Below are 27,679 nucleotides of genomic sequence, written 5' to 3'. Positions count from 1 at the left end.
ATTTCACCCTGTAATTCCGGAACTGGAAGTCGGATCCAAATGAAATTCAGGAACTTTGTATGGGATCACAAGGCCTTTTATTTGAATTTATATTTTATTTTAGTTTGATCCAAATTTTCATTTTATTTTTATTATCTTTTATTTTAGTTAAATTCAAATGAATTTGAAAATGGGTTCAGCCATCTCCGAGAAAATTGAGTAACAATATTTGTCACACACACAGATATTTGCTCAGTTCGTCGAGATGATCGAATGGTATAAGACATCAGGCCCTCCTGGCATCGGTTGAAAAGTCGGTTTTCACAATGGTTATATAGCCTTTCTATACAAGAAAGGCAAAAATACCACAAACACCATATTTCCCAGTTTTTGCCCCCAGCAACTAGTTTCTCTTCTCAGATTCGAAAAACAAGTTTACTGGAGAGAGATTTGCATCGAGTAATGCGGGTCATCAATGAGGCTGAAACACGTTTTCTCGGGCTAAAGGGAAATCATGGTATAAAGGTGGTGTATAAATGGAAGAACGCCGTTCGAATAATTGTATTGCTCTTTAAAGTGAATAAAATCGAAATTTGGAAAAAAGTAGTTTTCTTCGTCAGAATGGATATTTTTCATTTATGTGTTCCTGTAAAGTTTCGTATATAAGATCCTCCAATAAACGTGAATTATCGTGTTTTTTTTTGGAGTAGCAAGATTGCAAACTACTATGTACTATATTCGATATAAGTTGAACAGTATCCTGAAGACAATTTTGTGATTTTACCTTCATGACTGAAACTCAACGAACTATTTCGAATTTCGTATCTATGATGATCGCTTTTGAATTTGAATTTGAAGAACTCGATTGAAATTATGAAATTGATTTGTTCGCGGCTGATCAATCGTCAACTTAGTTCAACATCCTTTTTATCAAACCCAATTATAAATTATAGATAAATGATATTGCGGAAATGAAATTTATAAAAAGGTATCCTCCAGAGGCTTTCGACACTCTTCTTTTATCAGTGAAACCGATTTTTCGTCAACTACTCTGGTCATCTCAGAAGTAACCCAAATAATGTGTATTCTGCGATATGAATTTTACCTGTTGTATGGCTTCATTTTGAATGAAATATTCACAGCTACATACAAATATTCCTCTATTATTGGCAGGATAAAGATATATGAAAGTTACTTTATTCACTTATGTCGCGTAAGAATACGATTTGATCAAGAATTTCATTCGTCATTTCACATTTATGTGATTCAAATTAGTAAGAATTGTTTGGTTAGATCACGTTATCCGTGTTGTTGGTGGAGTGACTTTTTGTTTTACTTTTCAGCGACGATTAGATAAACGACGATTAGATAAACATGGACTGAGAAGTCCCAGGCCTAACAAAGAAAAAGTCGATTTTTAACCGTGAAAATTTTTATTCTTCCATATAGTCTCCATCTATAGCGATACACTTGACCCATCGGTCATCCAAAATTTTGAATCTCTTTTGAAAAAAAAATTGTCAAAGCCTTCATTATAACAGATCGGCTGAAAAGTTCGTATCGTTTCTATAAGAGGGCGCCACTAGAATTTAATCCATATCATTTTCAGTTAGTATCAACCTTCAAAAGATACGTGTATAAATTTGACAGCTGTCTGATTATTAGTTTGTGAGATATTGCATTTTGAGTGAAACTACTTTTGTTATTGTGAAAAAAATGGAAAAAAAGGAATTTCGTGTGTTGATGAAACACTACTTTTTGATGAAAAAAAGTGCTGCCGATACCAAAAAATGGCTTGATGAGTGTTATCCAGACTCTGCACCGGGCGAAGCAACAATTCGTAAGTGGTTTGCAAAATTTCGTACTGGTCATATGAGCACCGAAGACGATGAACGCAGTGGACGTCCAAAAGAGGCTGTTACCGATGAAAACGTGAAAAAAATCCACAAAATGATTTTCAATGACCGTAAAGTGAAGTTGATCGAGATAGCTGACACCCTAAAGATATCAAAGGAACGTGTTGGACATATTATTCACGAATATTTGGATATGAGAAAGCTTTGTGCAAAATGGGTGCCGCGTGAGCTCTCAATCGATCAAAAACAACAACGAATTAATGATTCTGAGCAGTATTTGGAGCTGTTATATCGAAATAAAACCGATTTTTTTCGTCGATATATAACAATGGACGAAACATGGCTCCATCACTTCACTCCGGAGTCCAATCGACAGTCAGCTGAGTGGACTGCACGCGATGAACCGAACCCAAAGCGTGGAAAGACTCAACAATCGGCCGGTAAGGTTATGGCGTCTGTATTTTGGGATTCGCATGGTATAATTTCCATCGACTACCTTGAAAAGGGAAAAACCATCAACAGTGACTATTATATAGCGTTATTAGAGCGTTTCAAGAAAACGGCCTCATTTGAAGAAGAAAAAAGTTTTGTTTCATCAAGACAATGCACCGTGTAACAAGTCGATGAAAACCATGCTGAAATTGAACGAATTGGGCTTCGAATTGCTCCCTCATCCACCGTATTCTCCAGATTTGGCCCCCAATGACTTTTTCCTGTTCTCAGACCTCAAGAGAATGCTCGCTGGTAAAAAATTTAGAAGCAATGAAGAGGTAATCGCTGAAAGTGAGGCCTATTTTGAGGCAAAGGACAAATCGTACTACAAAAATGGTATCGAAAAGTTGGAAGATCGCTATAATCGCTGTATCTGATGGCAATTATGTTGAATAATAAAAACGAATTTTGGCAAAAAAATGTGTGTTTCTATTAAACGATACGAACTTTTCAGCCGAACTGTTAGGCTTCGACCTGCATTCGACGAAAATTTCTTTCCCTGGTTAAACCTTTTCAGGTTTGGAAATAGATAATAGTCACTGGGGGCCAGGTCTGGAGAATGCGGGGGATAGTGGATATCATTCATTTTCACCGTTGCTGTTTTTTTCAGGACACGAAACTCGTCTTTTTCCATAGATTGATGAAAACCAGAACTCGTCTGACACGATCAGCTGTTATTCAAACACTAGTGGATAGATTGTTATGAAATTTGGTATTGGGCCATCTAGAGGCTTTTTTTCAACAAAAATTTACACGGTTCGAAACTATTCACGTCTTCAGGCCCAGGATTTTTCATTCCATGTAGTACATCACAAAACACCAAGTTGTCCTAGTAAGAAATATTGTTATGGTGCTTATGTTGTTATGGAACTTCTTCAACTGAGCCGATGATTCCCGAGGTACGACTAAAGTATACCGAAACAGATGGTTCAAGGTCGTCAACTTTAATGTCGACAACATTGATTTGTTTTTGTTTTTATCATCATTAGTAACCAAATTCTCGAAATGTTGTGTCAAAGTATTTCAGAGGCTACCATATAAATTCTAACCGGTTTTACACGATTTGGAAAGAGACTAGTGATCTGATGTCAAACAATGAAAATTTTCAATGTCAAGCAAGCTGCCTTAGGAACGAGGAATGTGTTCCCTTTTCAAATCGATTCGATTCGGCCGGGATGAATCTTGAACTTATGCATTCATCCTGAACAGGTCAATTTGATTAGAGAAGAAGGCTCATAGTAATCATAGGAATAAATTAATCTATGAGCTGCTCTTATTCTATAGCATAGACCAAGATTTCATCTGCTGACAGAAGATGAACTGCAAATTGATTTTTATTGTCTTTAATAAATTGAAATCCACAAGGACCCTTTCGTCTATGTAGTTACCGCTCATCTATTAGTTTGTAGATATGATGATTGCATGGTAAAATGATTAGTTCATTATATTATCCACTTGTCTTTATCATTCAAACATCCGTTTTCCTATTCTGTCATAATTTATATTGAACTCTTTAAATAATTAATTCTATGCATCATTAATAAGTAATAATAACTAATTCTATGCATCATTAATAACACATGAAGAAACAGCCTTATTGACTTGAAGAACCAAACATGCTTCGTTGTGCTCGGGATAAAATGAAGAGATAAAATGGTATAACAACCATACCCAGGTCACTAATAGCCGCAGGCTGATGTCGCAATACGACAGCATATAACCGCTTATTGGTATTTAAGTCACATTTGAGACTGATATAATGCCAACTTGAGCAAAATATGCGGCCTTCCATTGATAATGCTTATTAGTGACTAGTGAACTATCAGACTTCTGATCAATTTATAACAGTTTACTACAAGAATTTTCTGTGCCTATAAAAGACTATTTTATTGCTAATAATAATAATGCTTATTAGTGATCTGAAAAGCCTCGATATTTCATGCATGGAGGTGAATAGTTAAATATAACTCAAACCCCAATCTTCAACGTCATATAAAATGTACATTTAAGATTTATAGAATAACCGTTTTTTGTACAAAGCTCGTATTTTATTTCATCTATTTGAACTGCTATGCACTGATGAGTCAAAGACGAAACGTAAACATATCAAAATCGGTTATGTGCCCTAGCACAAAATTTGACTAACCCCTGAATGACCAAATCTGCATCGGCCAGAAAAAGTCGAAAACACGTTTTCGTTCGGCACGTCAGTATTGACATTGCATTTCGATGCAAAGAAAAAAGTGTTCTGCAAATAGCAGAAACTTTACGTCTGCTTAGCGGTTCAAATTGAACTGCCGAGTTTTGCATAAAGCAGTTCAATTTTAACTGCTATGCACTGATGAGTCAAAGACGAAACGTAAACATATCATATATTTTACGTTTCGACACATCATTGCATTAGCAGTTCAAATTGAACTGCTATTGCCACCTAGCAGTTCATCTTAAATGGCTAAGCTGACGCGAAGTTCACTCTATATATGTATTTTGAGAATATTACCCTAAGTTCAATATCCTTTCTGCTGCTGCATTGATGATTCGCAAAAAAAAAATTAATAAAAATAAGTGTTTTTTGCACAAATCAGCTACATTCTATCATAAAAATCACTGTTTAGCAGTTTCAGTTGAGCTTCTAGGTGGCAATGATAGTTCAGATTGAATTGCTAATAAACTTCACAGTTTAAGTCGAAACTTGAAGAAAATAAAACAAAATTTGGTTTTATTTACGTTGCATTTATCCACTGCTTCTAATAATGCAAACCATGAAATAACGAACGTTGAGATAGACTTGGTTTCAGTGAAATTTAACTGGATTTTCTGAAAACATTTTTGAGCAACCCTTGAGATATTAGTAAAAATCGGAAATTGTATGACAGTATTTTTTGACGTGAATACGTCATTTCTTTTCAAAATTACGACACGTTTTGTTCGATAGTAAAACAGACACTAACGATATGTTCTTATAAACCATGAGTATTTTTCTTTGATTAATATAAGGGAGAAACATTTGTGCATGTTGTATAAGACGGTCAATTTAGCCATTTAATGTATAATCAAAATGCTCTTATAATGGACCTATAGCGAAATTGTTCCTTTTTTTACAGAAAAAAAGTTTAGCATGATGACTAGGTATTGATTCCAACTTCGGATTATTTTGTTAAAAAATATTGAATAGTATTAAAACTAGACCATTTTTATATGGAATTAGAACTGGCTTGTAAGATGTTCACTAAAAATACATATTTTGTAAAGTATATTATTTTACCATTTCTCATGAACTTTTGATGGAATTTTCGATACTTTTTGAACCACGCTTGGCGAGTGGATGACATTAAATTATATTTAAAATTCCTAAAATCAAAGATGGCGGATTGCGATTTGTGGATTTTCTTTCAAATCGCCATACAATGTGTATTTTCGAGACGGGTTTGAGAAGTAAGGTATTGAAATTATTTTATTATTAATTCCTGTTGTAAATTAAGGAATTTTGGAAGGTTAAAACAATTTGTTGTTTTATTTTGCTAAAGTTGGTATTAAGGTTAAATGTACTCCCAAGAATACGGGCAAAATTTTAACCGCTTGTTTTGAGTGAATCGTCCCACAAAGCATAACCGACACATAGAAACCAAAAATATTTTCCGTGATTGAGCGCACTAGGCTTACAACACGTTTTGTTGGCTTGTAAAAAAGAAGACTTCTTGTTTCGTAATGGATTTGTGAATATTTCACAATTTGAATATATCCTAATATATTTTTCATTGTTATTGATTACTATTACAATAGAACTATGAACCATTAGTATTTATAATTCACTAACATGCCATATTTTTCCTCCTAAAGAACGATTGAAAACAAGAGAATATTCAAGTATTTTCAGTTTCTTTGTCAGTACTAAATAGTAGTTCACCACATGAGAGAGCGCGGTTGAATTTCATTATCGATTAAAAAACTGTTGAAATAAGAAATTACTGGACAATCACTAGATCACGAAAATGTACTAAATAATTTTCCATAGATGTATATATTTTTGAATTGCGATTCTTACACCAGGTTATATAAATGTTTAATGTTTCAATGTTCTGAATTAACGATGATACTCGGCTTGTATTCATTTCATTCAGTAGCCAGTCATGATTAAATTTATATGTAAGTTTTACTTACGATAAAACGCTACCGAACCCACCGTGTATTTTCACACCACCACTATACGAAACAGCAACGCGCAATCAACACAAAACATGATGAAAAGTTTATGAAACTCACTTGAAACTTTTTCAAAATTCGGTTATTTCGGCTAACGTTTTTTAATTTCGACATGCCTTTTCAGATTCTTTGTGGAATTTTGCTTCAAACACTATTTTTCAGTTCCAAAATCATGCCCGTGAAACAGAATTGTAACCGGTTATATATTTCAAAACCCAATTACGGCTCAGAAAAGAAAAATTTCAAAATTCTAGGAATATTTACTTAAGTGTGTTTGGTTTTCCCAAGTTCTGTCTAGTTTAGCAAAATTCACACAATCTAGTCAATTAGTAAGTGCGATTATCGGTAGTCGGATTTGTGTAATAACATATCAGTTTTATTCGTATTCATGGCAAGCTTTTTGGGATAAAGATGATCTGGGTCGGTGGATGCACTCAATTATTCAAGGAATATTGACAAAGGCATGGTTCAGGGGACTGGATGTGAGTAGGGATTTCATTCGTGTGATTTCCAGACTCATGTCCAATCACTACACGTTAGATGCACATCTCCTTCGAATTGGACTTTCCGAGACTAATCATTGTGCTTGTGGCGAAAGTTATCGCGATATTGATCATGTCGTTTGGACATGTGTGGAGTATCGTGATGTCAGATCTCAACTAATAAATTGCTTGCGTACTCAAGGTAGACTATCCAATGTCCCAGTTCGCGACATTCTTGCTTGTCGTGATCTTCCTGACATGAAACTTCTTTATCATTTCATTAAGTCCATTGGAGTTCCAATTTAAATTTTATTTTATGTTAGACTGTTTTCTCTTCCATGAGTTCAACCAATAACCAGCTATATTAAATGAATAAAAGTGATGAACTGATACAAACAAACCTAAATAGTTATAAGATCATGTACAAAGTAAATGTATTTCATTTAATGTAATTTATAATAGCAAATCGCTTGATAAAAACATTGTTTAGAATAACTAATGATTACCAACATAATAATATGATTTTTTTTTTTTATTTAATTACATATAATAATATGATATTGGAAATGTATTAGGTTTAAAGTACTATGTATTGTGGATGCCACGGCGAAGAAAAAGTTATGTATATTGCCTATGAAATAAACGTATTTATGGAAAAAAATGGTATTCACGTCATCTAGTTAGGTCTTTGACATTATCCTCCCGCCTTTTTGGATTTCTTTACGTTTCGTATTAGACTCGTCCGTGCAATAAAAACCACTGGGCAGACGGAAAGTTTCTGATATTTTCAGAAAACTGTTTTGGTTTTGCACTGAAGTGTAATGTCTATACTGCAGTGCCGAACGAGAACGTATTCTTCAAGATACTGACGTACCGAACGAAAACGATTATTCAAAATACATTGTTTGAATGCACTTTATTATCTTTTGAACCACTTCAGATTCGGTTATAAACCCAACAACTGCTTTTGTGAATTTTGACTACTTGTTTGTTACGTTTGTTGAAACCCGGATTTAACTTCGTGGTTATTTACCGGGGCAGCAATTTTGATCATCCTATTTTAACAGACTTCGCAGTCGATTGTCAGCATATCTAGCCCCATTGCATGGCTAGTATCTATATTTTATTTCGACTTGCTGGAATAAACTTGACTTAGTAAATAACCCACAGAAAAATGTCCGATACCGCTAAATCCGGAGAACAAAGAGGTCACATATATTTTACGATAGGCACTACACTTTTGGTGTATTCCGAAACAGCTGAAATGGCACTGAATGATGTTTCAGAGTTGGAAATCCACTATAATCGAAACGAAAATAGAGTTTCAGAATTGTGTTTATCTCTCAACATCGGTTAAAAATGTGGAGTTATTCAATGTTGAAATACGATAGATGGCAGATGGTGCACCCTGTAGACTTTGCATCTAAGTCAATTATTTTTTAAAAGCATTTCCTTCACGTCTACTTAGTAGTATATGTTGAACCTCGAGGTGGCATTAACAGTTCAACATAAACTGCTCATGCACTGATGAGTCGAAGAAACAAATGATCCTACGCTTGACTTTTTTTTGCAGCTATAGAATTATCGTATTGAATTTATATCACATCGAGGTCATTCGGCTGGGATGCCTGAAGAAACAGATTCCAGGACAAGTGACGCGGTTTTAATAAACAATAAAACAATTTTAGATATGAGCATGTAGATTATAGAATCTTTTTCGTTGTGAAATAAAATCGATTGATAGCCCGAATGCAATCATCCTCTAGAAATCCAACTTTTTCATATTGCATATCAGCGCTCGAATGTGTGCTCTGATCGGAAAGAGAAATATGCTCAAAGTCCCGTTAAAAATTCATTCCGGATGGGTGATGTCAAGCCAATCGCAGAAAAAAAACAAATAAAATCGGACTGTTTCGAAAAGGTGACCTCCACCGTTTTGCGAGAGACACTGAGCACCGTTTGGGTTTTGTCTAACATGGATTCGCGTATTTTGAAGGATTTGACACAAATGGTTTTTACTGCGCTTCGGTTATCGCCTCGTGTCCGATGTGGATTTTGTTTGACAGGTGTATTTATATGTTTGAGATGTTTGTATATTTTTTTTTTTGCTTCTAAAGCAATGGAGGATGAGTATTCAGTTTTTTGTTTTTCGAATGAAACGTTGTTCGTAGTGCAACCAGAACTGTTTCAATGACACTTGACGAACTAGCAGGCACTTAACTGTGTTGACATTTTTATTGCAGTTTCGATGCTACCCTACCCGATTGCACTAATAAGTTATTATCTTAACGACCCTCAGGCATGATGTTTATCTTCGGGAAGGATGAAAATAATCGTCTACCAAGACTGAATCGGTTTGAAATGCTCTGTTCTTCGGTGAACGCGAATGAGGTTAGCAAAGAGCAAATGGAGGTTGAAAGCTTCAAATATTTTTACTTACTCATTTTTCTTTCTGCTTGTTGGTAAAATGATTTTTTGTTTTCAAAAATTCGGATTTTTTGTCGATTTATTCTTAATGTCGGTTTGATGAGACAATGTTGCTTGTCATTCAAGTTAGTATGAACTGATTGTTGTTCGTATATACAAAGCGCAGAGAGTACACAGTATTGATTCTCGGGAATATATGAATACGATTTCGAATTACTTTTGGAAAATATTACGAGGATTCTAGCGATGAAAACATGTTTTAATTGCCCTATAAATTGGATTAAATCATCATGAGCCATTTAATTTTATAATTTGTTTTCCCATACACTGTGCCAGTCAACAGAACACAGTCTCTTGCTATCGGACACGTATAGTATTTTGGCACAGTTTCAAGGGATTTCCCACATCTTCATCCAAACAACCATTCCTTACTACTTGTCAGAACATTTTTCCTGGTTTTTGTGTGTAAACCTTACTAACGCAAACTTTTCTGTCTTCCATTACAGCTGTGGCGGCTCGTTCCAACCTCTATGGAGTTTCAGCTAGACAGCGCAGAATACTGCCAGGCACAACACAAATAAGCTGCACGCACCCGTTGCGGTACGCGCCCTCAGAGATCGATCCCGTTCGCGGACGCATAGTCGTACAATCGCCGAGGCCGTCACCGCCACTGTCGTCGACCCATAAGTTCATACACTCACCACCCGTCCCATTCATTTGGAGTTGTGAATCATCGTAAACCCCCACCCCCCCTGCGAGGCAGTGTGTGAGAGCGAGAGAGAGAGCAGAGGAGGAGAAGAAGAAGAAGAAGAACGAAGAACGTAGCAGTGATCGACCGGTCGACTAGCAGCAGGAAGTGCAACCGTTGTGTTTAGGAGTTAAGGAAACGAAAAGGAAGTAAACAGTTGACGCACTCTGCCGAAATAGCCCCTCGTTTTTTTTTGTCGAAGGAAAGTGCTGGGACCAATAGATCGAGCGAGTGTGTCATCAGTGTGCCCTTTGGCGAATAAAAGTAGGTCTACAAGTAGGAAAGCAGTTGAAAAGTTTACGAAGAATAGACTGGACTTGAGCACAAAATCGTTTCTCGGTGTCAATCAAAAGGATCCTTCGGATTGTCAGTTTCACATTTGAGCTAAATTTACCAGTTCCAACATCCTGTTTCGATTGAGCCCCCGGATTCCCCAGTATAACTTTGCTTCGTGACGAGAGAAACAGACGCGAAATTCGGTGTCAACCATATTACTTGTGGAAATATTTACAATAATTGTAGTATCTTAAATATTCAGATGATAAGTGGAGAATCGAGTTACTATTATCAACTACTTTGCTACGACTCGGTGGCTGAACATTTTGCGGGTAAGTTAAAGTATTAAAACATCATGATGATCGCGTCGTTTATATCTGTTCAATTATAATAAACTGCATTTAAAGAAACTGCAAAACATTCACACTAACTGGTGACCGGGTCAAGTACATTTCTGACAAAGAAACAGTGGTTCCCAAATCTACCCGACAGAAGTGATGTAAATCGTCTTGAACTCTACCTTAGTGCTATCGCACTTCGAGGAACCGCTATGGGAATAATTGATTTAGTTGATAACTTCGGTTCTGTGTTGCCAGTATTCAAGTGGGCAGGTTAGCCTTGTTCGTCTGATATAAAATCCCTTTCTTCGATGATTGCACATAGGAATTAAATTTTTTGAAACATTTGTAAGGTCTTCTTCATTTTAACATCGTTGTTGGGTGTCAGTATCTCAAGAAAAAAAACCTGTTTTAATCCACCTAGTGGTGTAATGATGCCTTCCTCATATCAATCATACTATCATATATAATACTGTGGTACTCTTCAAAATAATTTTCTTCGATTCTTAAAAGAATAATCGAAATCAGTTTGTTTGACCGTCTACTGATAAAAACTATCAATTGGAGAAGATTTGAGGTCAAATTAGAAAACTTTCTACGGTTTTTCACCCCTTTCAGTGATGGTGAAAATTTTTCACAACACAGTTTACCCTATATTTCCGGATTCGGATGAAATTCAGGAATTACGTATGGGATCACATGACCTTTCATTTGAACCTAAGTTTGTGAAAATCGGTCGCGCCATCTATGAGAAAAATTAGAACACATATTTTCATTTTTTTGCACATTTTACCCCATAACTCCGGAATCGGAAGTCGGATACAAATAATATTGAGGAATTTTGACCTTTAATTTGAATCTAAGTTTGTGAAAATCGGTTCTGCCATCTCCGAGAAAAGTTAGTGCAAAAAACGTTACATACACACATACGCATATACACACACAGACATTTTTCGTACTCGACGAACTGAGTCGAATGGTATATGACACTCGGCCCTCCGGTTCAAAAGTCGGTTTTCACAGTGATTGTATATCCTTCCTATATGAGAAAGGCAAAACTATAGATTTGATAGGTTTCGCAAAAAAAAATGTGACCGACTAAAACTACTGTATCGACCACAATCTTCTATGAAATTTGGTGCCAATGTATATTAAATTCCAAGGGCGCATTGCAGATCAGGAGTATGTAAAGCTTATTCCGGTTCCTGACACGCTTTGCAAAATGCATTCCTGATTTTTCGATCGTTTCCGTCAAACTTCAAATATTTTCCAACTGGAATTACAACTTGATACAATTGTTTGATTAAATTTCTTATTTATTTATATTTTGTTCGAATTTAAGATCTTATATTCGATTTCCAATGGATAGATAAGGTATAAATAAGTGCGGGTCGTTTTACATGAAATTTGATACTTTATTCACAAAAGACGGTTATAAATTCAACATTCAAGGTATTGTCTATCGCTCGTCACTACTTTTTCCTCCCCGTTCACGGTTACCCTTTTTGGAAAACTCGACCGGTTCGGTCGCGATCCGTGAATCGATTCATTTTTTGACTTCACCATAATTGGAGAAGTGTTGGTCAACCAGGCTATGGTCCATTGACCGGAACAAAAGGTAATCGGAACGAGAAATGTTTGAGCTATACGGCGGGTGGGATAGGAGTTTCCATTTTCGCGTTTCTAAGTATGTTTTTACAGGTTGGGCAACATGTGAACGAGCATTGTAATGTTGCAAAATTTCTGTTTTTCCTGCAATTCTTAGCTCAAACGCATCAAATGTCGGTGGTAGAACTTCCACTTCATCCTTTCACTCGATTGCAGCAGCACAAAACACACCACACCCAGCTGGTCCCATTATATATAGAGCATAAACTTCAGGTCATGAATATTCTGAACGGTCGGTAATGATGATACATGGACGTTGACCCACTATTCATCATCAGTAATAGTTCGACACAAAAAAACCTTTTCTTTTGTGCCGTTGAAGCAGTTGTTTGCACGTTAGAAAACGACGTTCGACGTCCCTTGGATTCAATTCACGCGGCACCCAATTGCCTACCTTTTGGATCATTCCCATTTCATTTAAACGTACATTCGATCAAAGATTAGATTACATTAGATCAAAGCCCACCTTACTCAGAGTGAATGCGATGTGATAACAGCTCATCGCATTAAATCCCTTTGCTTTGGTTCTGCGTTCACTCTGTCAGCAACTTTAGAGTCAGTTGGATCGTATCACTAGCGAAGCAACTTTCCTCTACAGTTAAAATCAACAGCTAAATCTGTAGTAATCAAAAGGTAATCGGATTATAATGCCGGGACCGATCATTTCGGATCAGGCGAATATAGATTTGGGATTGTTGTTGCTTCTGAGGAAGAAGACGACACTGGTCCGGTGGAAAGACATGGGAAAGACTACCGTTCATTGAGTAAATGTGATTATTTGAAGCTTTGATAATAGGACATCCTACAAATTTTGTTTAACAGCTTTATAGTGTTGTTTGAGTTCTGGAAATACGAACGAATGACGAATGAAATCTTTTAAAAACTTCCATGTAATGTATATTTTGACCCTGGAAATCGAGAACTATCTCCACTAATTCAATAATTCTCCTATAATGTTAACATTATTAGTGTCAAATAAACCTTCTACTCCCACTAATGTAGCAGCAATACTGCAGAAAATGCAAAGTGGAACTTTTATACTCGTACAGAAAAAAACCGGAACAACTCATATGTCGTTAATTTTCAATCATTCTTGTTCCAGCGAGTCAGGAGAAACAAGGCTTAGTCTTGACGTTAGATAAACATTATCGAAACCACACTTCCAAGTAATTCATTTTGTATCAGTTTTAGAAAACATTAATAGACTCGATGTCGTTTGTAACCAAATTTTCAAATAAAAATTCCATTATTTTTTTATACCTATTGTTGTGAACCATCCAAGAGCCGTAAATATATAGCTTTACAGTCTTTTCTACAAGAAAGGAGGTGCAGTTTTTTAACAGTGGGGAATCAAATTTCCCAATTTATTTTTCTTAATGGTATCGTAATATTGATTTACTGCGCAGTTACTTTTTTTTTTATTTAAAAGATATTTTAATTCAGACCTATTTGCGTACAAGCTTTACGTGGCCGATTGAGCCGATTTTTTAAATAATTTTTTTTTTAGTTGGATCTCGTTGCCACACTTTTTCTAAGGGGAGAGGAGCTTCCATTTCCCTCCTGCGAGGATTGAGGGACACTTCGTTCGTGGTTCGTCTCGTCATCCATTGCCGCATCGATGGTATTGTTGTCGATTTCCGTCATCTTTTCGTTGCTAGTTGCTGTAGATGAACCTTGTTGTACATTGGTTGCAATTGCTGGTTGGTTGGAGGGTAAGTTGTTAACTGCAGCTGGTGTACTTTGTTCTATAGGGGATGATGATGGTTTCGTTGAAGGGGATGCTTCATTGTTGTTGGTGGCTGTCACAGGTGTACTAGGGTTGCTTGGGGTTGGTGTGAAGGAAGCACCGTTGTCCTTTGGTGTAGTTGTCTCCTTGTCCAGTTTATCACATGGCTTACCGTAGTGAACAGCTTTTTGGCAATATTGACATGTGGCCATCTGATTGTCAGAGGTAACAAGTGATTTGCACGAAATTCTTGTATCTTGACCGAAAATCACATAAGAAGGTATAGCCTTCTTCAAGTGTATGCGTAATAAACGTACGTCATTTAGAATACCGGGGAAAAAATTCTTCCACTTTTCTTTTTCGATAGAGAGAATCTCACCGTATTGGGACATAGTTTTGCGAATATATGAATCTTGAGGGATAGGGGACGGGTATAGCGTGATGGGATAGTCGATGCCTTTCACGCAGCCCGCCTGGGTTCGATTCCCAACCCCGCACATAGGGTCAGAAAGATTTTCTGGTCCGAAGAGGCGAATGACCTAAGATGTTAAAGCCTCTATAATTGAAACAAAAAAAAAATGTTTTGTCGACTGACTTGGATGGGATGTGTAAGCGAACTGTGCTTTTAGGCAGTCTTTTTTGCACTTATGCAAAAAGATCGAAATTTTTGTGATGTGCGATAGCTAAAATTAATAAAAAAAAAACACGACAAAGTTATAACGCAGATATTTAGGAGTAATCCTATTCTGAGTCCGTGTGAAGTCATGATTAAGTTTACCGGAAAGAGCACTCATGCAGGGTGGCAAGTGACCGGGAAAATTGGGAAAACCGGAAAAAAGTCGAGAATTTTAGTGGAAATCCGGGAAAAAATTTACTAGCCCAAATTTTAAAAAATCATGATTTTCCTGATTAAACAAATGAAAGGCAATACTCCATTTTGTGCTTAAGTGAAAAGTTCAGTAAAAGTTTTGAAACATCGTATTGTCCCACACAGGTTTTATGATACATAATACATTAGAGAAGGGGCCAACATCCCATGTTTCGTTCAGCAATTGTAAGGGTTTGGCAGCAAGTTTTAATGGAACAGAAAGCAATTCTTAGTTGTTATCAACAACAGCACATCGAACGGATGCTTTTGCTGGATTTCTATTAAATTTCAGAATTAGTTTTCATAATATGATTGCAAAAGAAATATCAGGCAACACGATTAATAAAATTATAAAAAATTCTTGGGAGCCTTCATGTTTTTGAGTGGGCTAATGATTGTCCTAACTTCATCATAATTTATCTCAGTAATGTCATCTTGAGACAATATCTGTGTTGTAATCTTGATATTGATTTCAATAGGATTCACAAAATTTGAAAAACTGTCGACCTCGACCTTGTTCACCGTTTGCAATGAGTATTTGATTTCTTTCTTTGAGAGCTGAAATTGGTTCCTGAAAGTTTGTGAAAAACCTTAGAAAGGTTTAGATGGTTTGATTTGTTCAGTGAATGTTTAATGTTTAATTTATATTAAAGATCATTGCCCATGGATTTCATAGTAGGATCACAAGAATGCGGGTGTTGATGTCGACGAAGAATCAAACTTAGATCATCACAGTCACTAGAGGCATAGATTGTTGTTGTTTTTCCAGAACAACAAAAGTCCAGTTTAAGAATTTTAGAAGGATTTTGTGCTGTTTCGCCATCGGGAGGACAATTATTTCTTGTTCATTTTTAACCTTATACTATGTTCACACTATGAGTTAAAACATGTTATAACTCCGATTTCATGTTTTAAGCGAAATAACATGTTTTACTTTTGCGTTATTTCATATTCATAAACGTCACATTAAAACATGTTTTCCCGAAATAACATGATATAATTGTAAGTAAAGCACAACCCTGCTAGCATTTTCCTTCACTTTTCGACTATGTCAATTGACAAGCTGTTCAACAACAGCAGTTTTCCATCAAAGTAGCCATGTAATCATAATAAAACAAAACTGAAAACTGGTACCAACGTTGCCAGGTATACCGATTTCTCAGTATTTATACAGATTTTTGACCTCTATATCACAATATAGATATGTTCTCCCAAAATACCGATAATCCACGGATCACACAGATAAGTACCGATTTTGGTTTTTAGCTTGAATAGACATGAGAAAAGTGTATCGTCTGACCTTTTTTTCGCTCACATTTTCTACTACTTATGCAGAAGAGATATTGATACCGATATGATACAGATCGATTTTTGCGCCGACTGCATAATTTTGGAAAAATGACCTGGCAACGCAGATAGGTACAACCATTTTTCTTAGTGTGAACAGTGCGGTTTTAACTTTATATTACTATCGTTAAAACATGTTATTTTCGGCCAGTGTGAACATAGTATTAGGTATACTTTTTTTTAGACTATACTAGGCTAATATAGTATTGGAATACACTAGAGATGTGCAATCCGTTCACGATAAGTTCAAATGACTGATGATATTTCTGGCTACCTAGAAAACACTAACAATAATCGAATTTGGGGTAAAAGCTGCACTTAAGAGAATTATTGAAGAGAGCATATAGTCTGAATAAAATGTGTTGATTTTTAGACAAAATTGCAAGAAGGGTAATGCTGTATTCCTTCGTGAAATGCAAGCACTTATCACTTTTATCATATCCGCTCTCCAGCTATGTATCTTGTTTTAATCCTACTGTTTACCTCGAATTAATCTGAAATAATCAAAAAGATTGAGTTTTGAAGAGCTAGTGCATACGAATAACATTAGTAGCAAAGTAACAGACAAAATAAAGAATGGAATACATTGAGCTAGGTGGTACTGTTGGTTCTAAAGATGAATATTTGGACAAATTGTGGATGAAGTTTTTAAACGTAGCTCAGCGTTTCGTTGATAATGCTATATTGAATGCTGGGAGCGTAATTAACAAAACAGCACCCAAAATCATATAATCGATACAAGGAGGCTGTTGAATCAAAGAAACAGTTTCTTATCAAGATTACACTATGCAGATCTCCACCTGTTCACCCTTTTCACAACCGGAAGTCGGATCCGGATGAAATTCGTATGGGATCACAAGAAAATCGGTTCAGCCATCTCTGAGAAAATTGATCGCTCAAAAACGTTACATACATACATACATACATATACAATTTCTGATCTTTACGAACTGATTCGAATGGTATATGACACTCAGCCCTCCGGGGCTTGGTTCCAAAATCGGTTTTCGCAGTGACTGCATAACTTATCTATGTGAGAAAGCCAAGAACGACTTCTTCCCATTGTTATGTGCACTTGGCATAATGAATATTTCCTATTTTTAAATCGAGATATGCGTTATGTGATATGTTCTTTTGGGTATGGAATTTCTAGAAATATTTAAAAAAATACTGAACATAGGGAATTTGAGCCTCTAGAAACCGGGAAAACCGGGAAAAAACCGAGAAATTGAGATCGGCAATTCACTTGCCACCCTGCTCATGTCAGCCTCAACACGATCAGATGACGTTTACAGGATGCCAAGCTGCAAACCCTTTTTATGAATATTTAGGGGTTTTTTGGTTTGTACAGAAAAGCACATATTTTATTTCTGCTTTCTTCACGTTTCGCCTTCGGCTCATCAGTGCTTAAAGCAGTTCAAATTGAACTGTCATCTCCGTCTAACAGTTCAATTTAAACCGCTGAGCAGACGCAAATTTTACACTATTTATGTAACGACTTTTTGGATATTGCGCCGAGATCGTTTTCGTTCTAGCCATCAGAAAAGATATTGCATCTCGGTGCATCCAAAAAGTCGTTACATAAATAATGTAAACTTTGCGTCTGCTCAGCGGTTCAAATTGAACTGTTAGGCGGAGGTGGCAGTTCAATTCGAACTGCTTTAAGCACTGATGAGCCGAAGGCGAAACGTGAGGAAGGCCTTTTTATAAGCTTTTAAACTTCTGCTTAACCTAACCAGTATAGAAGGTACCTCAGCTAGGTGGAGAATCATATGAATCGCGATTTGTCGAAAACGATTTTCTTGGAAAAAGTTAGTTTGTAGAGTGTGGGTTCGAGTTAAGCGTGCCTGGTTGGGAAACAATACTAATTTCGTTCAACGCACTGTTAAACGTCCCAGTGGGGCTTTGGTTGATTGGAGCGTTTTATGCTGCATTTAAATGCATTGAAAATGCTCGATACTCGCAAACGAAGTGTTATACATTTGGACCTAATTCTAGAATTTGAAAGCGATGTGAACATCGATGCCATCTCTGTCGCGCTCTATCGGTACCAGGCCATTCCCTAATTACGACACTGTTTACTAAGTGCTTCCATCCCACCATCCGACCCCGTTTTGTGTGCGTGAAATGCACGTGAAAGATGCTATTATTCAAGAAAAGACCTTCTAGTCTCAAACATACTGGCTCAATTTTCCTGCCAGGTTTTATTTGTTTCAACATTTTATTATTTTTCAGTACAACAAAATAGTAATAACAGTTTTTACTGATCATCTTGATAATAATTTCAATAAATATTTCACAAAATAAACTAATCATCTTTCTAATACTGAATAACAATTACTTGTAATCATATAGAATTTCATATAATCATGTTTTTCATTTTGTTCGTTCCCAGACTAAACGTGATCGTTTCTTCGCAGAACATAGAACAGCCAGATCAATCGAATTAATTCCGAAGCAATCGTTTCATGATAACAGCAAAGATAGCATCATAAGCGCATAAACCAACTCTAGTGAAGCACACACATACACAGACACACACACAATCTATTCACGCTATCCATCGACGCAACAGGACATTGAATCATCATAAAATCAGATCGTACATCGCACTGCATCGCATAATCATCTAATTGTCGTCTAGCATTATTCTCATCGATATAAGAAAAAGAAAGGAGCATCATCAAAACCTTAAGAAGGGTTACAGTTTATCGAAGTCTCCTTCGAAAATAAATGTGGAGTGTGAGTATGCAAAGTTTTTCATCGTTCGTCTTATGAGTTTGAGTGTTGTACATAATAATATCATTTGTCACTCGATGCAGTAGTATCATAGGAACATTTTTCTATTTATAATGAAATTTTTGATAAACAAAACAAGTAATCTGCATCTTTATCTTCAGTCCAAAATAATTTCAAAATTTAATCAATCAATTTATTTTACGTCTTTTTTATTTATGGACACATTAAATAGTACAAATAAACGGAATGAAATTTAGACGTATCCACAAAATATGTCGAGTCCGTGGAACTATTTCGACTATTCGACTGATCTCGTATCACAAATCTTGTTTCGATTATTTTGTGCATCCAATTCATACTCCTTTGTTATATTTGCTTTGTTCCCCGTTAAGGTTTAATAGTTTTTTTATATATTTTGTCTTGTGTTGCATTTGATTTGTTGTCCATCTTATATGCTGCTGCTTGAACTTATAAATTTAAACAAATGATTGAATACTGAAGAATAGTAGAGCTTATCTGCATTTGCCACAGTTTTTCATTGTCCAATATTTCAAAATTTGATTATCATATTAACAAGAATCGAAAATGACAGGTGGATTATTTGAGAGGAATGGCCTAGTGGTGTAATGATGCCTTTCTCATATTACTTATATTTTCAAAAATATCACTAGAAGATCTGTGGAGAAGTTTTTTTCATTTCTTGAATAAAATAAGAAACTTTCTTTGGGTATGAACGAACATAATCTTTTCAATTTTTCAACAGTTATGTCAAGTTAATAAGAATTTTTCTTTATTTCGCATCGTCGCACTAAATGATTAAACACACTTTACCCTAAAGTTCTGGAAACGGAAATCGGTCCCGGATGAAATAAAACAGCAACCTACGAGACTATAGGAACTTTTGTTTGAGCTTGTTTGTGGAAATCGATCAACTCATCTCTGAGAAAATTGAGTGAGTCTCGTTTTAAACTTTTTGACCACTATTTCCGGTACTTCTGGAACCGGGAACTTAGAACCAGTATAGCCGGTTCGTTCAGTAAGTAACTAATACAGCCAAGTATAGAAAAATTTTACCCTATTTTAAACACATTTTACCCTATGAAAGCAAAATGAAATTCAATAGGAACCTGTGAGACAACGAAATTTTTTATTTTATGAGTGACATTATTTGACACATACTCACACACATACACGAACAGACACATACATTGCTCAGCTCGATGAACTGTGTCGAATGATATAGAACACTTAGCCCTCGGGGCCAATTTTCAATAATCAATTTTTCAATTGATTGCATAAACTTTCTATATGAGAAAGGCAATGAGTGTACTTTTATAGAAAAGCATCGTTATCATGATCTTGTAATAACACTAACACGTAGGTACAAATTGCATAAAAGAATTATAAATTTACATATTTTTCACTTGAAAAATATAAATTTAAATGTGGCAACCCTGCACGCTATACGAGGTTGAGCAAAGCACGCTGCGAACGGAGCAAAGCCGCACGTACCAACGCGTACCAGTTTTGCATCGTCATTTTGATTTTGAATGTTTTGACACTCATTGCCCTATAATTTCGGAACCGGAAGTCGGATCGAGATGAAATTGCACAGTACCTTTGAAGACAATGAGAGCTTCAATTTGAATCATGATTTGTGAAAATCGGTTTAACCGTTGCTGAGAAATCCAAATGAGTTCCGTTTCTGAAGCTTTTCTTCACTATTACCGGTGCTTTCGGAAGCGAAAACCGGAGACTAGTAGTCCCAAAGTAGTTTTATATATTCACTAATTAACAATATCTGCCAACTAGATGAATTTAGCAGTAAGTTTTATAAAAATGTGCACCTCGTTTCGCCATCGCTTGTGGAAAAATACTCATGAAATTGAAAATTTTCACTAATCGCACTGTAATACCGAAACCGAATGTCGGATCTGGATTATTTTTTCCGGGACTTATTAAAGAATTTTAAGACCTTTTATTTACTTCTTAGTTTGAGAAAATCGATTGAGAAATTTCCGAGAAAATTGAGTTCGCATTTTTAAATAAATTTGCCCATATTTCCTTGTAATTCCGGAATCAGATCCAAATGTACTTCAAGAAAATTGTATGAGGCCATAAGACCTTTCATTTGAATCTAAGTTTGAGAAAATCGGTTCAGCCATCTCTGAGAAACGTGTGTGACTATTTTTTTTTCTTTTTTTGGTGCATATCACCCTGTAATTCCGAAACCGGAAATCGGATCCAGATGAAACTCACGCACATACACAGTCACTTTGTGATTTCGACGAAGTGAGACCATTCCGGGCCTCGGCTGTAAAGTCGGTTTTCACAGCGATTGCATAGCCTTCCTATATGAGAAAGGCAAAAAAAAACATTTATGTACGCTCGGAAAAACCGGTGACGTGTAATCAAAACCCTTAGAAAACTAGAGAAAAGGCTTTTTGATTATCTTATATGCACTATTAATAATGAATTTTCCTTATTGATACATCGAGATTCCCGAAAAATACTTCGATCCTCAACTACCGGACCTATTAAAATGATCTTTTTTGGGCATAAGATATCTGTTTGAAGCTTGAATTAAAGGAATATTTTAAAAATAAACAGCGGCTATTGTTGTTGTTCATGATATCAATCGTTTTGATCATGAAATCATGACTTATTATTCATGATAGACATGATTCATGAGTTCATGAATTTTAATCATGGTTCCGGGAATAGATTTTTATCTGTGCAGACTTCGCAGACGATTCATAGCGTACATGATCATTGCATAGCTGATGCTACGATCCTATTGACACTAAGAATCCTTCCAGGCTCGAACATACGACAATTAGCTTATGAAACCAGCGCCCTATGCATTGAACTGCCTACCCGGCCTATTCCAAAAACCGCGAATTTGGGACTAGCAAACCGAGAAATTGAAATCGGTAATTTACTTGCCATCCTGTTAGTTAGAACGGCACTCTGTCTCTTTTTACTCGTTTGTAACATTTGTTATCCGAAAACACTTTTGGTACTGTCAAATACCTTATGATCAAAAAAGAACCGGAATTTTCATTTTAAAATTCCCGCGCTTGTCTAATCGGTAAACTTATATTCTCTCAACGTTGGCAACACTTTTATACACATTCTGTCATATTTTGACGCATGTCGTACGATTAATTTTTGTTTGGCGTCTATACAAAGAAGTTGAAAAATTTTCGTGTGGCGATTTTTATAGTGGATGAAAATTTAGAACGGCTCGCCATCGAAGTGCCATTCGGTCGATTGTAAAAAAAAGCGATCCGCTGCACCCCGCTGACTGCTCTGGGTCGGTCTTCTTCTCTTTTGTCACTTAGACTCAATACATTAGCGAAGACAACAAATCGATCGGACCGACCGCTTTTGAGATATATGTTTTTAGAAAACTTCAAGGAATGTTTGCTTGGGCCCTTCTCAAAAGAAAAACTACAATTAAATTAATGATGAAAATTGTCTTCTTTGATCATGAAGCAAAAAAAAACGTTCGAATTCAAATGCAATTGCTCATGAAGTCTTTTTTATAACATCGTGTGAATCAATGTGTGGGTCCGCGAAGATCCACGATGGTTCCAAAATAGTCTGGGGTATGCAAAAGGTTAAAGATCGCTGATTTAGATTATGCTTTTAGTAGTTTTGTAATAAGTATACTGACATATTAGTCATAAGAAACCCAAAGTCGTGGAATTTCTTACTACCTTAATTCGGAAAAAGTTCACATACATTACAGCTCAAACTCTTTACTTTAGAATGTGTATAAATTGGCAAATGCATCGTTGGTCAAACACATGTCTCACATCCACTAATAGACACAAATAAATAAATAGTAATAAACAAAGTGACTTGGTGAAAAAAGGTAGTAACATCAAAACAAAACAATTCAATACAAAAGTTGTTTATCGATTCGTGGAAATGATAATACACTTGAAATTGTATCGCACAGTTTATCTCATGTGGTAACTGTTCACCTACGAAAGATTACGAGTTAAACTTGTTTTCAAACGTTGTTTGTAAACAGTATGAAAAGGTGATATCAGAAACCAGGAAAAAAACTATTGTTATTTGTGTCGTTTGTATACTATTACAAAGGCTTCTTTCCGTGTAAAATGATCTCAATGAATTGGAATACTCGATGGATATGGCTTCCGTGAATGCGCGATTGCATTACTTGTTAGTTTTACTCACGTTTTCACTGAATCAAACCAGACCGTTGCCGCTGAACTTTTTCGATTTATTTGAAGCCAAGGATTAAGGACAGGAACGAGCGAGCAAACGCTAGCAATCCGTCTTTGATAATCGTTTCGATAGGGGTATTATCGTTTGCTAAAGTTTCATTTCACTGCTCAAGTATAGTCAGTGGAGACTAAAATTATTGATTAACAGTCAAATTCATGTTTATTATCATATTGCATGCCATTACCTTGTTTATTTTTGTTGACTGAAAAATAGGCCAGAAGTCAGCATGAATCTGGTATAATGCAGTTTGAATGAAAACCAAAGTTCAAAGCTGGTTGGCATTTCAGAATGTTTCTTCTTGGAAATGGATTCAATTTAAAATCGGAATCGCTATGTAACGTGATTTACCTAATTCCTAGCTAGCTTATGATATTAAATTGCGTGTTTTTCCGAACAAATTGTTGCTACAATTCCACCCTCCAAAGCTATCTACCTACAACGAACAATAGTTCCAAATAACATGTTTGCCTTGATTAATTACCGCAAAAGCAACGGGCCAACCGCATAATTCTTAAAGCCGTTGCCGTCTGCTCTAGCGCGACTTCAAGGATACACTTATTTTGCATCGGGGTGAGGTTGCTTTGAATATTATTGCACAAACTACTAGCACATGCTTGCTAGGAATTGATGACCTGACTGGTAGAATATAGCGGATAGGAAAAATAAATACCAGGCGGTATTTAGAAAATTCCAGTTGGCTGCGAATGTCCTTGGGTTGTTAGTACAATTTGCTTGGGCGGAAGTTTACCTGCCGCATAACGGGCAAGCTCTGGAAGGACCTTGTGCTATGCAGTTCTCGTTTTTTTTCAATCTGCACTGAGACGATGCGTGATTAATAGCATAGTTTGTTTAACACAATCGTGGCATTCTGGTGGCTCGTCAACGATTAAATTCATTATGAATATCTGTGTCCACAAGCATAATCTGTTAGTAGCAATAAAAAAAAACACTGTACGATATTGGAGAAAATTATCACGTTGCGCTTTTTGCTTTTTGTAAACTTCTCAATACAATTATAATTATATTATAATTTCTACATTGTTAAGAATTAAATTGAGTGCTCAGTAGCAAATGGTGACTTTTCAATCCTATTGGTCTATGGTTAGTAATTAGTAATGTAGAACAATTTAGAATTAACGTTTATCACAAGATACAACATTGTACGATATTCAATTCATTTATATTCAATGTCAGTTCCTTATTTTCTATTCACATTATGATTTCTATCAATCGTTGGAACGGATATTCTACTTGACTTGCTCATGATTGTTTTTAGAAGAGAAATTTTGGGTTCAGACGAAAATACAATGCATTATGCTTCCTCCGCATTTGGGAAAATTTTCGGGTAGTTAGTCTGATTTAAGATTCTGACTGCTCTACGGGAAGAGTATGTTTGATTCAATATTTTTGAATCATTTTTTCATTTTCATTTATTTTTTTTTTGACCACGGTTCTGTATGTTACAGAATTGACCGGAGTTAGCTTATCTTCTTGCATTGTAAAAAAAATATAATTTTCGTTACTGGATCTAGTTTTTGCCGTTTTCCTTGCTATCCAGCAGATTAAAAGGGGAATAATGGTTCATTATTCTCGCCCTCGTCCATTGATTTGTCGTCGTTGTTTGTTGAAGGAAACATCGTTATGAGATTTTTTTTGAGATGTCACCTTTTGTTGTAGATTGGATGTTAAATGCTTTAGTTGATGAGAATATTGTTGATATTTGTCTCCGCTGGACTGAGGTTACTTCAGGCTGATCTAGAAGCAACTTCATTATCTTTGGATGTTGATATATTCTTTTCATATCTCTCGCAAGGCTATCGTAGTGAGTAGCATGTAATATTGACATGTAGTTAGCTGATGGTCGTTGATGACCAGCGATTTACATGGAATCCTTGTGTCCCGATCGATAGTCAGAAAAGAAAATATAGCTGAGAAAAAAAAATGCACGATGGAAATGATCTCTCCATATTGCAACATGGTTCTTCGAATGAATTCATTGGCACTAGTGGAAGTAAGATCATGTACGGGTACTTCTATTGTCTGGTAAGTTGTACACTTAGGTCTTTTTTTAATGTGGATCCGACCTTTTACGCATAACTTTGCGTGAAAAATCGCATAACTTTGAAAATTAATTTTTTTTTTTGAGATTACACCAGATCTGGACGTCTCATGCATTTCTAAGACATTTGGCATACAAAAAATTAATTGCATTTTGTGTTTTTTTTACGCGGATTTCCGAAGTTACGCGGTCTCAAATTTTCCCAAAGTCGATTTTTACAATTTTTTTTTCAGATTACACCAGATCTGGACTTTTCATGCATTTCTAAAAAATTTTTCTTTAGTTTTGAGGTTGTTTTTACGCAACTTTCCGAAATTACGCGTTTTTTTTGCGCGGTTTTTTTACGCGGTACGTATCCCCCGCGTAAAAAGAGACCTCAGTGTATTTCAAAATAAAAAGAATTTAAAGATTGATCAGTATCGTCCATCACTAGTTACTACTTTTTAGAAGCAAACCGATGAACTGCCAGATCGTGCTGCATCCATCGGAACAACCAATAATCAGAAGGAGCAATGTCAGGAGAATACGGCGGGTGCTACAAAATGTCTTTCTTTAGCGTTTTCAAATATTTTTGCACAACTTTTGAGACATGTCTTTACTTGTATTCCGGCCGTTCTTCTCGTAATGTACGGCTCGAACGCATCAATTGCAGCCTTTACCGATCGCTCGTTGTAGTATCGCCTGGTTGTAGCAGCTCATAGTACACGACACCCTTTTGGTCCCACCAGATGCACATCGTGACCTTCGAACCATGCATGTTCGGCTATGGTGTTGATTTTGAGGTTGATGGCAACCATTGACCGGACGAAGCGTAGTATTTTTTTTCTTCTTGTGGTTATTATCAATATCAATTTTTCATCCCCCCTTATCAATATCAATTTTTCATCCCCAGTCATCATTCGATGTAAAAAACTCCTTTCTTTGTTGCCTTTGAATCAGCTGCTCGCAAGTGAAAAATCGCCTTTCAATGTCTCTTGGTTTCAGTTCATAAGACACCAAACTACCTTGCTTTTCAATCATCCCCATGGATTTTAATCTTACAGGAAGTGCTTGTTGAGTCACTTCCAATGATTCTGCAAGCTCCTCTTGCGTTTGACTCGAATCTTCATCGAGTAATATCTCAAACTGTTTGTATTCGATTTTTTTGGTTGTCCCGAGCGAGGCCTGTTTTCAACGCTGAAATTTCCATTCTTGAAACGTCGAAACCATACCCTACATAATTTATCAGTTGGAGAATTGTCACCATAAACATTCAATTATAACAGAAAACTAAAGTTATCCACAAATCCACAAATAGTTAACACAAAATCGCTCATAATTAACACGGGTAAAAACAACGCTTTTTTTTAATCTCGAAGCATTATGAACTGAATAATAACGACAGATGTCTAACCTCTTGAAACTATCGATATCATATGTTACAGTTCAATATTTTTAACAGTCAATACCATCTTTTGACAACGGACTCTCAATAAAAATACAAAGCCAAGGGAAAAATTTATTTTTGTCAGATGTTTAAAAAGTTCACGAAACATCGGGATCGAAGGTTATCCCGAAAACTTTTTTTTGTTTTCAAATATCGACTTTGAGACTTTTTTTGAAATGCCCTCCCTTTGGTTGGTGGGCTTGACGGTATTGCAAACATCATCACATACAATCAATTAGCGTTACAATTTGATAAAGATATGCGTTACAGTTTTTAGTTTCATAATTGAATTTAATGAATAATATATGGAACGACTTGAATAAGATGTTGATTGCATTACGCTCCAACATCCGGGGTTGGAGAGGCCGGTAGGGCTTAACTGAGCTCTTTTTTATGTTTTATTTTCATACTACCGGCCCTTATTACCAGTGTGAAATGAAAATTAAGTAGAGTAAACGTATCCCAATTGGGTTTCACACGATGACAATAAATGAACGGTAAATCGAATCCATCTTTGACGTTTATTGGTGGTTTGTGTACCATGGAATACTGTGGAATGAAATAGAATATTGTAGAATATAATAAAATAATAATGACCGAACCAATAAGCAAACCACTGATAGCTGTCAAACGATGTTCATCCAGTTTATATTGTGAGGATGTATCGTTTGGGACCTGATGGGTGAGATGATGTGTGAATGAAATGTAAGAGTGAGTGCATGCAAGAACGGTAATAAAGGCCACCGTTTCAGCTCAGGACTAACGATCGACCAATAGAAGAGATA

General features: G+C 36.0%; 1 protein-coding gene across 4 annotated transcripts in view; it reads left to right on the top strand.

Annotated features, from left to right (window-relative positions):
• LOC131428277 (PRL-1 phosphatase) overlaps nucleotides 1-27,679 on the top strand; it is a 191,922-nt gene that overhangs the window by 139,503 nt on the left and 24,740 nt on the right. For 3 of the 4 annotated variants that reach the window (XM_058592095.1, XM_058592092.1, XM_058592093.1), the window contains exon 2: nucleotides 9,946-10,795. The gene's annotated coding sequence lies outside the window, so the exon portion shown is untranslated. Of the gene's footprint in view, nucleotides 1-9,945; nucleotides 10,796-18,805; nucleotides 19,153-27,679 lie in introns of all 4 variants that reach the window. The other variant, XM_058592094.1, reaches the window with a different exon arrangement.

Source organism: Malaya genurostris, chromosome 2, assembly GCF_030247185.1.
Source record: "Malaya genurostris strain Urasoe2022 chromosome 2, Malgen_1.1, whole genome shotgun sequence".
In the NCBI taxonomy this organism is placed as follows: Eukaryota; Metazoa; Arthropoda; class Insecta; order Diptera; family Culicidae; genus Malaya; species Malaya genurostris.
This window is presented reverse-complemented; position numbering and strand designations above follow the sequence as displayed.